The following is a 14130-nucleotide window of genomic DNA, read 5'->3' on the forward strand; positions in this document are numbered from 1 at the left end:
CTTTTAAAATGATATACGCTTCCATTCCGACAAGAATTAGAAAAAATACCTAGACTTTTCACCAAAATAACAGCGTCTCATTATTTAACCTTCATGGATTTGTTGCTAAAGAAGATGTTGGTAGTATACTCCACCGTTCGTTCATTAATATTAATTTAAGTAGCTAAGGACCATTTAAATATTTAACCATTTTTAAAAAGAGGAGCAGCTCCGGGATGAGCAAAATCAAATTAAACTTTTATGTTTAATTAATGCATTGAAGAAACCAATTGCGTGCTAATCAAATATAAAGAGTAGTAAGAAGTATCACTGCACACGTGTTATATCATATTCATCATAATGTAGGGCTTAAGCCGATTTGCATTAGAGTGGAATCTTGTGTAATTCCACTTTAAATCCTACTTTAATGCAAATGTAGAACATTTGCATTAAAGTAGGATTTCAAGTTCTACATTAAGATGAATTTGCCCATTCCCGCTTTAGTAGGAAGTAGCGGTATATAGCAACTTCTCACCGATGCAGGACTATACTAATAAATTATCGCACACAGTTCTGCAGTTTTTTCATATTCATATATTTAAACTTAGTTTACATTATATTATGCTATTTCTTTTGCCTGTTTTTTCATATGAATCTTGGAAAAAATTGTTTCTCAATCATATATTCCACCACACAAAACACTCCATACATTTGCATTCCAAAATGTATTAATTATGAAGAGAAGTTTAATTCGATTATGAGCAATTCACAACCAAACCAATGTTCATGCAACGAAACCATCTGTTTAATTGGGCGAGCAATTACTCTCGCAATTACCCTCTCACTATGCAGATTTTAGAATAATCGATCACATGACTTCTGTTAAAATGAAGATCGTATATGTGGATTGTGCGAACCAACAAAACATTACATTGGAAACACGCAATATTGGTGTTCATCGATGTAAGACACTACTTAGTTGACGCTTGCCAAGTACTGGAACCAGGGAAATGCGTCATGGATGCCCAGTTTAGGGACCACTGAATGATAGGGACACCATATTTATCTTTATTTGGGAAGTTCTCTGCACATTTTCGGTAAATTAAAATTTATGATGCATTAGTTAAGGATCGGCATGTGAGCGTCCCACATATGCGAATCTATTATTAATATTTTTCGTTATGAAAACTTAATACGATTATAAGCAATTTGTAAACAAACCAGTGCTGCTTAATAGGATAATCACTTTCTTTTCCTTCTGGCCCTGGTGGGTAGCACAGTTTGTAGAATCGCCGTCACGGCATCAATATATTGTCTGTAAATTGGATCCTTCTATGGTCGGTTTGGTTTGCGTGATAAAAAAAAAATAATCTGACTTTCGAGGTTCGGTGGTTTCTTGTAAACTTGGCTCGAGACTGACTAACTCGGCCATCGCGTCTAGAAGAGCATACAAGTTCAGAGTTAGCCATTGTGAAAAAGAGGGGAAAAAAAAGAGGAAAATAAATTGGTCGTTTGGAAAACCAAGATTTCCAGTGCAGAAGTTTGTTTTTCTTCCCGAAAACAACAGAATTCTCTCTTCATTAAAGAAAAATATTGGGGATTACAAAGGAATCATTCTTAAAACTCAGACAATATAGCGTTAGTCTTTAGTTTCATCAATTTTGATCGCGATTAACGACGAGGATTGAGATATAAAATTCTGACTGCACGTTCTGGCCCAGAACGTGCAGTCACAATTGAGACATTCGGAAAACAGGAGGATGGTAACAGCCTTTGTATGGTCTGAGGTTCTCGGCAAGGTTCCCGATATATTGTATAGTGACAAAGAACTAAGTAGAACTTAGTTCTTTGTCACTGAAATGAGTTTAAAACTTGTTCCATCGATGAATCAACTAGTATTCACTCCCAGAAATCATTTATTGAGAAGTCGTTAAAACGGCCATTGCGGTTTTTCCTGGATTCTCCACTTTGTTTAATGCGTCTGCGCCACTTGAAAACTGCAGTTTTCTTCTCACTTTTGTCTGGACAAACGTCGAACGTTTCTTTCATACTTTCTGTATCCCTCGTACTAAGTTGAACACAACAGACTACAACAAAAAGGTGCCCAAGTCTTCAAATCTTCCATTATGCAGCGCACAAAGCATTCACACTAAAATTATGTAACTTAGAGCCACCCTGCAACTACTCGACAATATATCAGAGCATGCAATTGTTTCAGTGTATGCATTGAATACACTTCCCTGCCATCTAGTGGCGCTGCGCCGAAACTTGGATGGTTGTACGGTGACGCTACCATTCCGCGAAAAATGGCCAGCCTGTAAATCTGGCCTCAGCGTAAGTATAAACAAAATATTACATAACGGGAAACGGAAGAAAGTGAAAAGAAAAAAACGAAAAATAAAAGGAAAAGAGAAAATATTTATGGAGAAGCGCCACAGACAGTGTCCCACGGCCATAATAAATATAAGGGGTATTAAATGAATATAAGTGATACTAAAAGAGCCAAGAAATATGAAAATTACGAAACGAGCAAACAACAAGAATAATAAAGATATGACAGAAAAGAAATAAAGAAAGAAATCACCGTATATAGAGTAAAATAATAATAATAATACACTAATGTATAAATACATTAGTGTAAAAATAGATAAATAAAATTAAATATATAACCAATAATATCAGTAGTTTTGCATCGTATTTTATTAAAAGTTATGATAAACGAGTTATTTTGTTGTGCTAGGAATACCTGAGATATGTTCCATGATGGAATAGCGAAGATATAACTTATCCTTGATTCGTTCATTGCAAAAGAGTGTTCTGCAGGGTGGAAGTAGGCGAAGAAGACAGAAAGGCTCTTGTATATCCACCCATATGGGATGCCTTAGTGGAGAAGTTGCCAGGACTAAATAATGTCTACCAAATGTTATAACACTAATAGAGAAATGACCGATATTTGAACCCAACGTTCAGAATTAGGATGATGATAGCACCACAAGGCTTTCGAGATTTGCATTTTTCTCACCACTTAAAAATCAACGACCGTTTCAGCTGGTGTCATGAATCTGTCAATTAACTACCACGATCAATGATCATCAGTGTCCAAATTGTGCAATGGTATAACGCTCACATCTTGGAGGAAGTTACTGTGAAGTGTAGAGTCTAAATCGTGGAAGCATTGTCAGAATTTGATTAGGAATGAAATACTCCCAAGTTCCTTCTAATTTCTCGCATCGTAGTTGGAGGTTTTTTTTTTTTCAGTAAACATGTGGGAGTGCAGAGGAAGTTGTAAATCTTCCTCTGATAGGAACTGATTTTTAAGGTAAACTAATTAGCTAATGTTACATATTTCTGAAGTGCCAAAGTTTAGGATAATGACACAAAAATCAGAACAGGATATATTTTCATACCAAATCTAGTAGTTTGGCAAACAAATTGAGAAATCTACGATTGCGTATTGTAATAAATGTTCTCAATTGATGATACACCTAGAATTTGAGAGAAATGGTTAGGAGATTTCAGTATCTGTTTAAAAATAAAACGATGCGTTAAACAATATGCTCCAGTTTCAAATAAAATCTACCAGTCTACAAGTCAAGCAATTATCATTTCTTGGTATCACTCTTCCAATTCAAGCTCCGGATTCCACTTTTTTTTTCTGCTTCCAAATCTTCCATCTGGAGCAACCAGGTGAGTTGCCATCGACCCTGCCCAGTGACGACATTCTCTACGTCATCACTGCAACCACGTGAAGTAAGTGTAGGCTGGCTGGTCGTCAGAACGTGCGCTGACTGGGCTTGTGAAGAGAGTGGTGTTAGAAGGCTCGCGGTTCCTTTTGATGTTTCTGGACATTTGATGGGACTGACTACAAATAGTCTTACCATACATCGTAATTAGCGACTTCCTTCTACTAAGATTCCTTTGCTGAGGTGAGTACACATTTGGAAAATATTATTTGGAGCATAAAAGCGCTTTAATTTCACTGCTGTTGATGAAAAGGTTAAAAAGGAAGAAATTAATGAAAAACTAAAAGAAAATTAGGAAAAAGTGACATAAACGTTCAAATAAAACTAGAAAAATTAAATTTTAGAATGATTGACATTGCGTGTATCAAACTGGGAATTCTTATCTAATTCATATAAGCTCATTTTTTGTGATAATAGATTTTCAAAGAAGGAAAAGTTGAGAGAAAAATCATGCTGTGACATTTTTTTGCAAAAAAAGAGCTCTCAAGAAAGTTTGTGGACTATAAAAGTTTTAGTTATTAATATAAAATAATTAGAAATTGTTTCGTTCAATGAAATGCTGTTTTAGAGTAATACTAAAGTAGTGGTTATGGAAGATAGAACTTATGTTGGCTGAGTATCTCTTTATATAGACCATGATGAGATTTTGAAATTTAGTTCTTAACCAAACATTGCAGTGATTAACGAAAATTAATTTTAGGCTTTGGCAAGATTATAAGTAGGCAGAATCATATATGTCACAAATCTAATGCTCTTATTTATTTCTTTTAAGAAAAATACTACGATTTTTAGATTGATTATATGAATATAATGCGAAATTGTTTTAAAACTCGCTTATCTTCAATTAAAAATGATATTTAGTGAACATAAATAGGTTACACATTTGTTACAACTATGTCGAAGTAAAATATAATTATAATAAATTCTACTAGAAAATCAGTACAAATTTCTTTGTCATCAATAGAATGTCTAGATACAAATTGCTATTTTTTATAATAAATGCGAGTTCATGTATACCATTCAACTCTTATTTCTGGTTATTATTTGCGTGTATGCTACACAATCTTCATCAATATTTGCACATGCAGTGTATCTTACACGCAGAGTAATTTAGAGCCCAAAATAGGCAAAATATTCCCATAAACGTGTCCGATTCTCGACGACTTCGAAACTATGGCTGTTTGAATTAAAACATTGCTAGTAAGTTCGAGAATAAGAATAATGAAAGGGAATAAAATAATTTGAAAAAAAAGTAATAATAAAAACACTTCTGTAGTATGCATAACCATTTTATTGATTATGTGGCTTATTTTCAGATATCTTTCATTAAGTTTGTTTACATTCAAACTTCCATTGGCATTTTTTAATACAAACATCCATAGTTCCATAACTGTTCCGAATTGAAAACGTTTATATGGTGTTTGCCTTATTTTTGTTCCTAGAATACGTCATAGAATTTGTGTACATAGTTTTGAAAACTTGTAAATATATATTTTTTCTCCATTGACTGCCCACAGATTTGAAAAACTATTGTTAATGAATTGTGGCCAAAGTGTTCACTCGAATTTTTTTGTAGTAGCTTATCGAAATGAATTTGGTCATTTTTATAATTCACATGCATAATTCGTGGTGTCTAAATTTTCTATCAGTTTTGATCGAAGAATAGTAAAAACACTGCGTACTGATTTGTGATATGTTCTTATGTATAATCTAACTTTCAGTTATTATTTTGGCTTTCATAGGTATTAAATTAAAAAGCGCTCACTAAAATATAATTAATTAAGTTAGCTGTACTCTGTAGTATCGCATGTGGTCATAAATGCACATGTTGCATTACCCATGGTTAACTGATCTCTTGTTATATAGATTGCTGTAAAAGATGAAACTCTGATTGCCAATAAATGGCTGCATTGGTGAAAAAAGGAAAATTTTAATAAGCAGCCATATAATGACGAAATTACGGCAGGTGAAAGTTCCAACCTAAACATATGCTGTAGTTCTGCCACTACTCGACTTCTCTATGGAAGAGAACTAATTTGGCTATGTTGCCTGTGCATAAATCTGAGCCTATTTAGAGGATTAAAATTTGTACTCATGCTATTTTAATATTAACTGGTAATGTACCCGAATGCGAAGCTAACTTTTTCCAGAATTCTTCCAAAAGAATGGATTATACGAATAGTTAAGTGCTTTCAAAAATAAGCAAAAAATGAACACATTAAAGAAATGAAAATTTTCAGAATTTATATATTAGAAATAATTGTTGTGAATTCAAGCCACACATGAAAAAAAAAGAAGATAAGTACTTTAGAATAAACTGAAAACCAGCAGACAAAATTCACTATAATATTAGGCTCTCGCGCACCAATAAAAACTTGAAAGCACAATGGTTATAATCACTGCCTGCCCGTTCCGGGTGGAAAAGACGCGTTTTCAATTCCTATTAATGAAGCGAGGAACCTGTCTCGGCTTTTCACTTCATGGCTACGTTAGTGGTCTCAAGTGTGGACAGCAAGTTCCCCCCTTCACTCGGAAACTCGGGTTTTTCATCCAGTAAAACAGGCAAATCGACCAAAGACAAGGTGGGCAGAGGAGATAGTTTTCTGGTGGCCATAATTTTTTTTTTTTTTTTAATAGACAAAAATAAACAATTTCAAAATGAGTACAGATTAGGTAATTAAAAGTTTTAAAGAAGCTTTAAAATTAAATTGAAACACAGACCTACATTTATATCTGTTAAATTTCCTGCAACAATATTGGGATATATAAAATCCCTACGTGCCATGTATGGCATAGGTTGTCGATCCATGTTTTAAAAGGGTGATTCGAGGAAGAATTCTCTAAATGTTTGCAGTTTGAGCTCGTGGTCAAACAGAGAACTTCAGACTTATTACTGATCGTTTCTAAATTGGTATAGTTTTCAGTGGATATATCTCGATCACTTTATTGCGATAACCAGAATGGTTTAAGTTATATTCTTTTAGAATACCACCAATTTAGTTCTAGAATGTTGTTGTTATTTCTGTCACAAGGGCTACTTTACCATATTGCGCCTATTTCTAGAATACAAAGTTTCCTATTATGAGTCACGAGTTAAAAAAAATACTTGCGTAACTGTCATTATCCAGTCAAGTGTTTCTTAATCGTTAGTTAACGGACCGAACTTCGCTTGGAGAGCGAAACTTTCATCGGAAAGATTTTGTTTTCTTATCATGACAGTGTCAGCAATGTTGGAGCTGGTTCATGTAAAATTATTAGGTTCCATGGGTCTATAATGAGCATTACGTTGTAATAACCAGCCTTCGGAAACAAAAAGGTTAAGAATTACTGTGCTGAAGTTTTACTTCGCCTTATTCTCAGATAATTACATCTTTCAAAACACGAGAAAAAGACAGCTTTCTGGTTTAGAGTTATGAACACCGCGAATCCATCTATGTTTCAAGCAAGAAAATATTCTGGATAAAATAAGGATGTTGTCAGAAATTCTTTACAACACTGTTTTATTTGTTATAGATTATTCTCCTCTCTGGGAGGCTTTCAAGCGGATGATTTCAAGTTTCTGCAGCGATATTGCATTGTCAGAACGTTATGTAAATGCCTTTCTGACTATTTGAGAATGCATCGTGAATGCACATCTTTAAAAGGGATCACCATAAAAGCTCTCAAATTGTGAAACCATTTTCCCACACAGGTTTTGCTGTTATACTCTTAAAATCCCTTACGACCAATCCATATAAAGATTTTGTGTGGCTCTCCATACATTTTCAACACTGTAATGCGAATATATGTAATGCAATACAAAAATATATTTCCGTGATTTTTTTCTATGTATGGATGAAAGTAGCCAATTTATTATTCAACTCAATGGTAAACATCATCCAGCTTTATTCACATTAAGCCAGATTTTGATTGTTTTGCAGTAAAGTTACATTTCGTGGATTCAACGAGTTTCTTAACAGATACAAATTGATGGTAACACGTCCTTGCGTGCATTTATTTAGTTTTGATTCATTCGGAAAGATGTATAATTGCTTTAATGTTGTTCCGAGGATGCTGTAGTAATTTTTTTTCCAGGTTAGGTGTTTATTGCAACAAACTGGAGTTTGCATTATTTTAATATGAATATATTGATGTCTGTTCTTCTTTACAAGTTAATTAGTGTAAGAGTAGAATGGTTAAAAAGTTAGAACCTTGAAAAATTATTTATTTTCAGAATCCTTTGATCTTTATACCTCAAGCATTGTGAACACAGACAGCATAAGGTTACTCTTTCTTAAGAGCATTTGTATAAGGCCACTCCAAGAACATTCCTCCCATGCTGGTTCATAGATTCAAAAATTAGATATAAAAATATCCAGCAGAGCAATACGTTACGTTTATTTTCAGAGTGATTTACAATATAATGAGAACTCACATCGTGAGCGATGTGAGATGTTTGGACTTGAAACACTGAAGGAAATAAAAGTTAAGCAAACTTTACCTTATTTAATAATCTGTTAAAAGCAACAATTTTACTACAAAAGTAAAAATTAATGTACCAGCTAGATCACTAAAATTCTAATTTATAAAAAAGCATCATATGCAAGGATTAAATACGGGTATTACATTACAATTTTGGAGATATTTGATTCACCAGGACACTTCAAGGGATAACTGAAATCTAAATATCTGTTATCTAAACTTCTGATACATTTTTAACATCAATTTTTATGTTAATAATCTGGTATTCTGTATAATTTTATTCTCTTCTCTGTGTGCTATTTTAACCCGAGCCTCTCTTTTTAAAGATTAATTTATTTTCTCGCCTTTTTGAAATTTATATTACTTAGTTTCCGAATTGATTTACCCTGAAAATGTTTGGTTACTGAGTAGCAGAAATTCAAGGCACGCAGATTTTGCTGTTTTATTGCTGAAAAATAAATATGCACAAGCTGATAACCGAAAAATATGCTACACGCGGTCCTGAGATTGATTTCGACAACTGGGGTGCTCCATGATACCGCACAAAAACTGCGAAGACGTGGTTTCAAAAGGAGAACATCGACCTTCTGCGAAGGTCAGCAAGTCTGGGATAGTTTACGGGACTAATTGACGGCTAACAGTGTCCCAAGCGTCTGATGATCATTATTAGAATAAGCCAATATCGATATTGGCTTACGTGGACTTTGCTTCTGACAATTGCAAACAGCAATTGCTGCATACGATGTTATGCTCGTTAAATGACTGTAGATACCCGCGGATCTATATATTAACAGTCCGATTATTTCCTTCGGTCTCTTTGCTTTTTTTTCTGGATAAAAAAAAATCAGAATTTCAGGAAAACAAAAAACCTTGCCGCCCTCGTCTGAGACCAACTAACTCATCCACGTTTTAAAAAAGCCTATAAAATTTCTCGCGTCATTGACGTGATTCGAACTCAGCCCTTTCCCACCTCATATGAAAGGACGGTGATTATAATCACTCGCTACCGTCAACATCAGTAGGTGAAATGGCGATCTGGGTTTCTATTTCAATATTAGCTCACAGAGCTTAGTTTACGAAGATTTTCATTCTGCGCTGGCTTGTTTGGGTTTTCGCTTGGACATAATTGTTTGCCTCAGTCTCCGGATTTTCCTTATATATTTTTGGCATTTGTATATAGCAACATTTTCGATGTTAAATTTAGGTTGTTATGTATCCAAAGTTACTTCTGTCGGATTAGGTAGTAATACCTGAGTATCTTTAGAACATCTACTACCTTCACTTACAGTGCGACAGTTCATGTGCCTTATCGCGTACCATAGATATACGAGTGTATGATCAGACAATTTTGATGCTTTGAAGAAGATCCTGTTATAAATTTTACACTTTAAACATGCTTTTAAGCATATTAGCAAATGAAACGATCCGATCACAATCGGTGAGTAAATATCAAATTATTGGTTGTTGACAGTTGTTGTAATAGTTTTTTAGGAGCATCAGCGACTAAGGCCATATTGCCTTAAGAAAAACCCATTCTACTCTCGCCTGAGACTGACTTACTCAGCCACGTTGTGAAAAAGGCCCATAAAATCCTCACGTCATCGACGGGACACGAACTGAGGTCTTTTCCACCTGGTGTGGGGAGGACGGCGATCCTACCAACTATGCTACCCACGAGGGTCGTTGACAGAATGCGGTGGACCCGTAATGGAATATTAGTAGTTTTGTCTCATTTTATTAAAAGTTATAATAAACGAGTTGCCGTTATTTTTGTTGTTGATTTGATTTTTTATGGCGTATTCGTAATCAGACCATGATGCGCAAAGTCAAAGATAAACGAGGAAGGATCTATAACAGCAAGTTAGTGGTATTATTTATTTAACCAGTTTAATAATTAACCCTGGACCAGCCATTAGAGCTACAGAGAAGGTAGTACATTGTATTTAACATATAAAGTGAAAATTTTTAAAAAACTACATAAAATAAAAGAAAAGAATGTAAACAAAAGTTGAAGTCCACGAAATGTGAAGAGAAGTAGAGCAAGAAGGAAGCTACTAAAGTTCTATTGGTAGTCGTTAGAAGACAAGGTATTTATAGAGTCGTCAATGATTGTATTTTTGTAGACCTTGTCTCCACCGAGCTTTTCTTAAGATAGTTTTTTTCTTACATCAAAAACTGACATCTTAGAATAAGTTGATGACAAAATATTTTCCATCTGTTCTGAAAGGAAGATGGAATGAAGAATAAAATATTTTGTTCATCACATTCTAGGATTGCACAATGAGTTAAACGCAAATTCTTTGATAACTGACATCATTCTAAGCTGTCTTCATTTATTCGACGAAGCCACATTAATATGCCTCCCCTTCTGCCAAAGGGAGTGCAGCGATTGCGGCTGGATTGCGTTTAACCAGAATGGGCATTAGTTCCGAATTGCTCTTAATAAGAGGAGCTTCGGCCTAATACAAATAAACAAGGTAGATAACGAACGAGCAGATAGTTATTACCACGGAACTCTCCCGGTTAATTTCCCCAAATACGATTGTCCTAGCTGTCTGAAGCCGAAGCAACGATGGTGAGCAGATTAGCAATTCAGTAATGATTTTGATGCGAAATTAATGAAGATAGACACGTTAGTCAACCAATACAGAGTGTCCATATATGGAGATCCGATAGCTGTTAAATAATCCAGGGAGGGTGGGGGGAAAGGATGGCAGAGAGAAACTCGATTTGTTCAGTGTATATGAATTATTATAGCGTGCTTAATTTGAGATGTTGACTGATCTAACGCGAAGTCATCAATTGACTTGGATTTTTTTTTCTCGAATCACGCGTGCGCACACACAGACCGAAATTGGTTACACAATAGAATTATTCACTTTATGAAGTGAATTGGCCGCAGCTGAAATATAACAAAATTTTAACAAATTCATTTAATCGTATTAATCTGTTTTATAAGAACCTAGCGAGATTATCATTTTTTTTAAAACTTTCTCCTTTATGGGGTTAAAATTATTATTTATTATTATTTTCTTTCTTCAACTTATAATTTTTTCTCCTTCCGCGGTTTAAATTGTATGGAGTGGTTGTTGTGTCCGGCTATTATTATTAGTCGAGGAACTCTCTGGCAATCCAACAGGTGTTGAAGTCCGCAGCTTTCTGAATTTCCATGTAAGTGTTCCCTGGGAGGACTATTGCTGTTAGATTGTTATGGAGGTTCTTTGGCACCATGCATGTGGTTGGTTGATATGTGATAGTGATGAGAATTAATTTGCACATGCCACTTTTGACTTCCTGCTTCAGTTGTATACTTCCTGATCTCTTTCCTCGTAGGTTTTCTGAAGGTTGCTGGTGTTGGGCATCGCTATATCAGTCAGGTAGGTAGCCATATCCTTGTCGATGAGGGTTATGTCTGGTCTGCTGTGTGGGATCATCTTGTCCATTATTATGGCGCGGAGTACAGTTTGTGGGCAGGGGTCTCTATTACGGCTTGGGTTTCATACTTCTAATACAGTACACTTTTTTGAGCAACTGGTATTTTTTTGCTAGTTTCTGATGTATTATCTTGGCGACGTGGTGGTGTCTGGGATCGTAAGCTTTCTGGGTAATCATCCTGCAGTAACATGCTGGATTGTTTATGGAGTAAGGTGCATCGTAGACATGTGTCATCTGTCACTGCGGGGTCATTAGCAATGTATTTCTTGGTCTTTATTGCCTGCTCTTGTATGGCGACCATGAATTCTTCTATCTCGATGAAGTGTGTCCAGAAGTTGGCCCAATGCGTTGGAAACCTTATTATGTAGTCTTGATGGAGGTCATTGTAGTGTCTTCCAGGAGTGCCTTATTTGCCTATCTTTCTGACTTGGTTTCCTCCATCTGAGTGTTTGGAGTCTCCTCGTTTAGGTTGAGCGGTGCTCAACCTCAACGAGAAGACCCCAATGATGGAAAATGTTTCCATCTTTCTATTATTATTATTAATAAAAAACCCTTTCTCCTTTATGGGATTTTTTTCCGTCCCGTGACGGGTACTGGTACCAAGTGCATGGGATGGTGGCTGTGTCCGGTTACTCTTATTATTACTGTTGGTCGAGAAACTCTTACTGTACTACAGGATTGCGGTTTTCTGAAGTTTCATGTAGATGTTCTCTGGGAGGCTTATTGCTGCTAGGTTCTTATGGAGGCTCTTTGGTGCCATGCCGATGGTTGACATGACGATCGGGATGGCCATTACTTCCATATGCCACATATCTTTGAATTCCAGTCTTAGGTCTGAGCACTCCCTGAGGTTTTCCTTATGTTTTCTGGATATTGCTGGTGTTGGGCATCGCTTTGTCGATCAGGTAGGTAGTCAACCTACCTGATCGACATTATTATTATTAATAGAGAAAGAAACCGAGAGAATTTTTATTTGAACAGCAAGGAAATATACTTCTCGTATACAAAATTAAGGTTGCAGATTATTCATTATGGCCACAACACTAGTGATAATGATTATTATTTAACTTAACTATTTTAGAAGTTTCTTTTATTCATTAGTTAGGAAATGGAGAACAAAGCTGTAAATAAGAGCATACATAGAAAATAAGAGGTAAGAGTTAAAATATTATTTTCAGTTTCATTTCAATATGCCACTATATTTTTGTTCTCTTACCTAGTTAAACTGGCTACGATAATGTGCAGATATGGATTTTTGTAAGTAGCAGGAGAAATTCTTCAGTACGCGATAAACGCTAACGGCGCTTTCGGCCTTATAGCCTTGTTGTAAAAATGAGGATTAATCCTTTTCTCTGATTGTGACCAGCAGTTATTTGAGACGCACCGAGTGCCAGCTGTCTTTCTTCTGGCAAATCCTGAATCCGAAGTCTGTGACCTGGTCGTTTAGCCCTTTTAGAAGAATAGCATACCATTCAGACATAGCCAGTAAACCATTTCGCATCTTTTGTAGGCTTAGTGTTTCTTCGATTCCAGTTAATTTTCTCGCACTTCCTTACGTTTCTTTAATAGTGGGCTAACTTGTGTAAATAACAATGAGAAAGTAATTTCAGTTCCAGACAGGGATATTTTGAAAGGTCTGTTTGCTTGTGTTATACGTGTCGTATATGCAATTTAACTGCAAGGCCACATTTTATTATGTATACAAAAAAAAAAAAAAAAAAAACACCTAAACACGTTGAAATATACAAAGGATCTTAATATCTAAAACCCTCTGAGATTGAGTGTAGCATATATCCTGATAGAATTTTTGCTAAAAATATTCTTTAAGCCTCATATCGTAGAGATTTAAACTCTGCATTGAAGTGAATCACTTGCGCAAGCGCTAGGAGTTACTCCAGACACAAATAATATTCCATCTGAAATAGTACTGTGTTGCTTCGTTTTCTATTTTTTTTATTTCATTATGGCAAATTTTAAAACGAGTTCATCACAGATAAATTTAATTTTTTTTTTTTTTGGATTTCTATGAGGTGTGCTTCTTTATTCAACAATAATTTTCATTGTGCCATTTTATTATCCTCACTTTTATAACAACCGCCCTTCCACACTGGATGGAAAACACCCGAGTACGAATCTCGTTAATGACGCGAGGAATTTTTTTATGAGCTGTTTTCACAACGTGGCTGAATTAGTTGGTCTTAGTTGCATGAAATACCTGTTTACTGGATGAAAACCTCTACCTTCCGGGAGGAATCTAGGGCTTTTCGTCCAGAGAATAAATGCGATTTGTAGACAATATACTGGCACCTCAGTCTGAGTTGCTTTAGCGACTAAAAATAAAATAAGTCTGCAGCCATCGTCAATCCACTACAGGATGGACGCCTCCTCAATAAGTCGTGTTGAGGGAATGGACCATAATCTGCAACGCTGGTCTAATGTGGGTTGGCAGTTCCACCGTTAGCACTCGGGGGCTTGAACCCGGTGTACTCAAGGAGCGTGTGTTACTGCTTTA

General features: G+C 35.5%; 1 protein-coding gene across 1 annotated transcript in view; it reads left to right on the forward strand.

Moving 5' to 3' along the window:
• The first annotated feature begins 3809 nt into the window (after nucleotides 1-3809).
• The window catches only part of LOC150089653 (putative G protein-coupled receptor No18), a 166359-nt gene continuing 156038 nt past the window's right edge, over nucleotides 3810-14130 (forward strand). Inside the window, exon 1 of the mRNA XM_090390065.1 lies at nucleotides 3810-3905. The gene's annotated coding sequence lies outside the window, so the exon portion shown is untranslated. The remainder of the gene's footprint in view (nucleotides 3906-14130) is intronic.

This window comes from Mastigoproctus giganteus, chromosome 2 (genome assembly GCF_048544385.1).
Source record: "Mastigoproctus giganteus isolate SK-2022 chromosome 2, ASM4854438v1, whole genome shotgun sequence".
In the NCBI taxonomy this organism is placed as follows: domain Eukaryota; kingdom Metazoa; phylum Arthropoda; class Arachnida; order Uropygi; family Thelyphonidae; genus Mastigoproctus; species Mastigoproctus giganteus.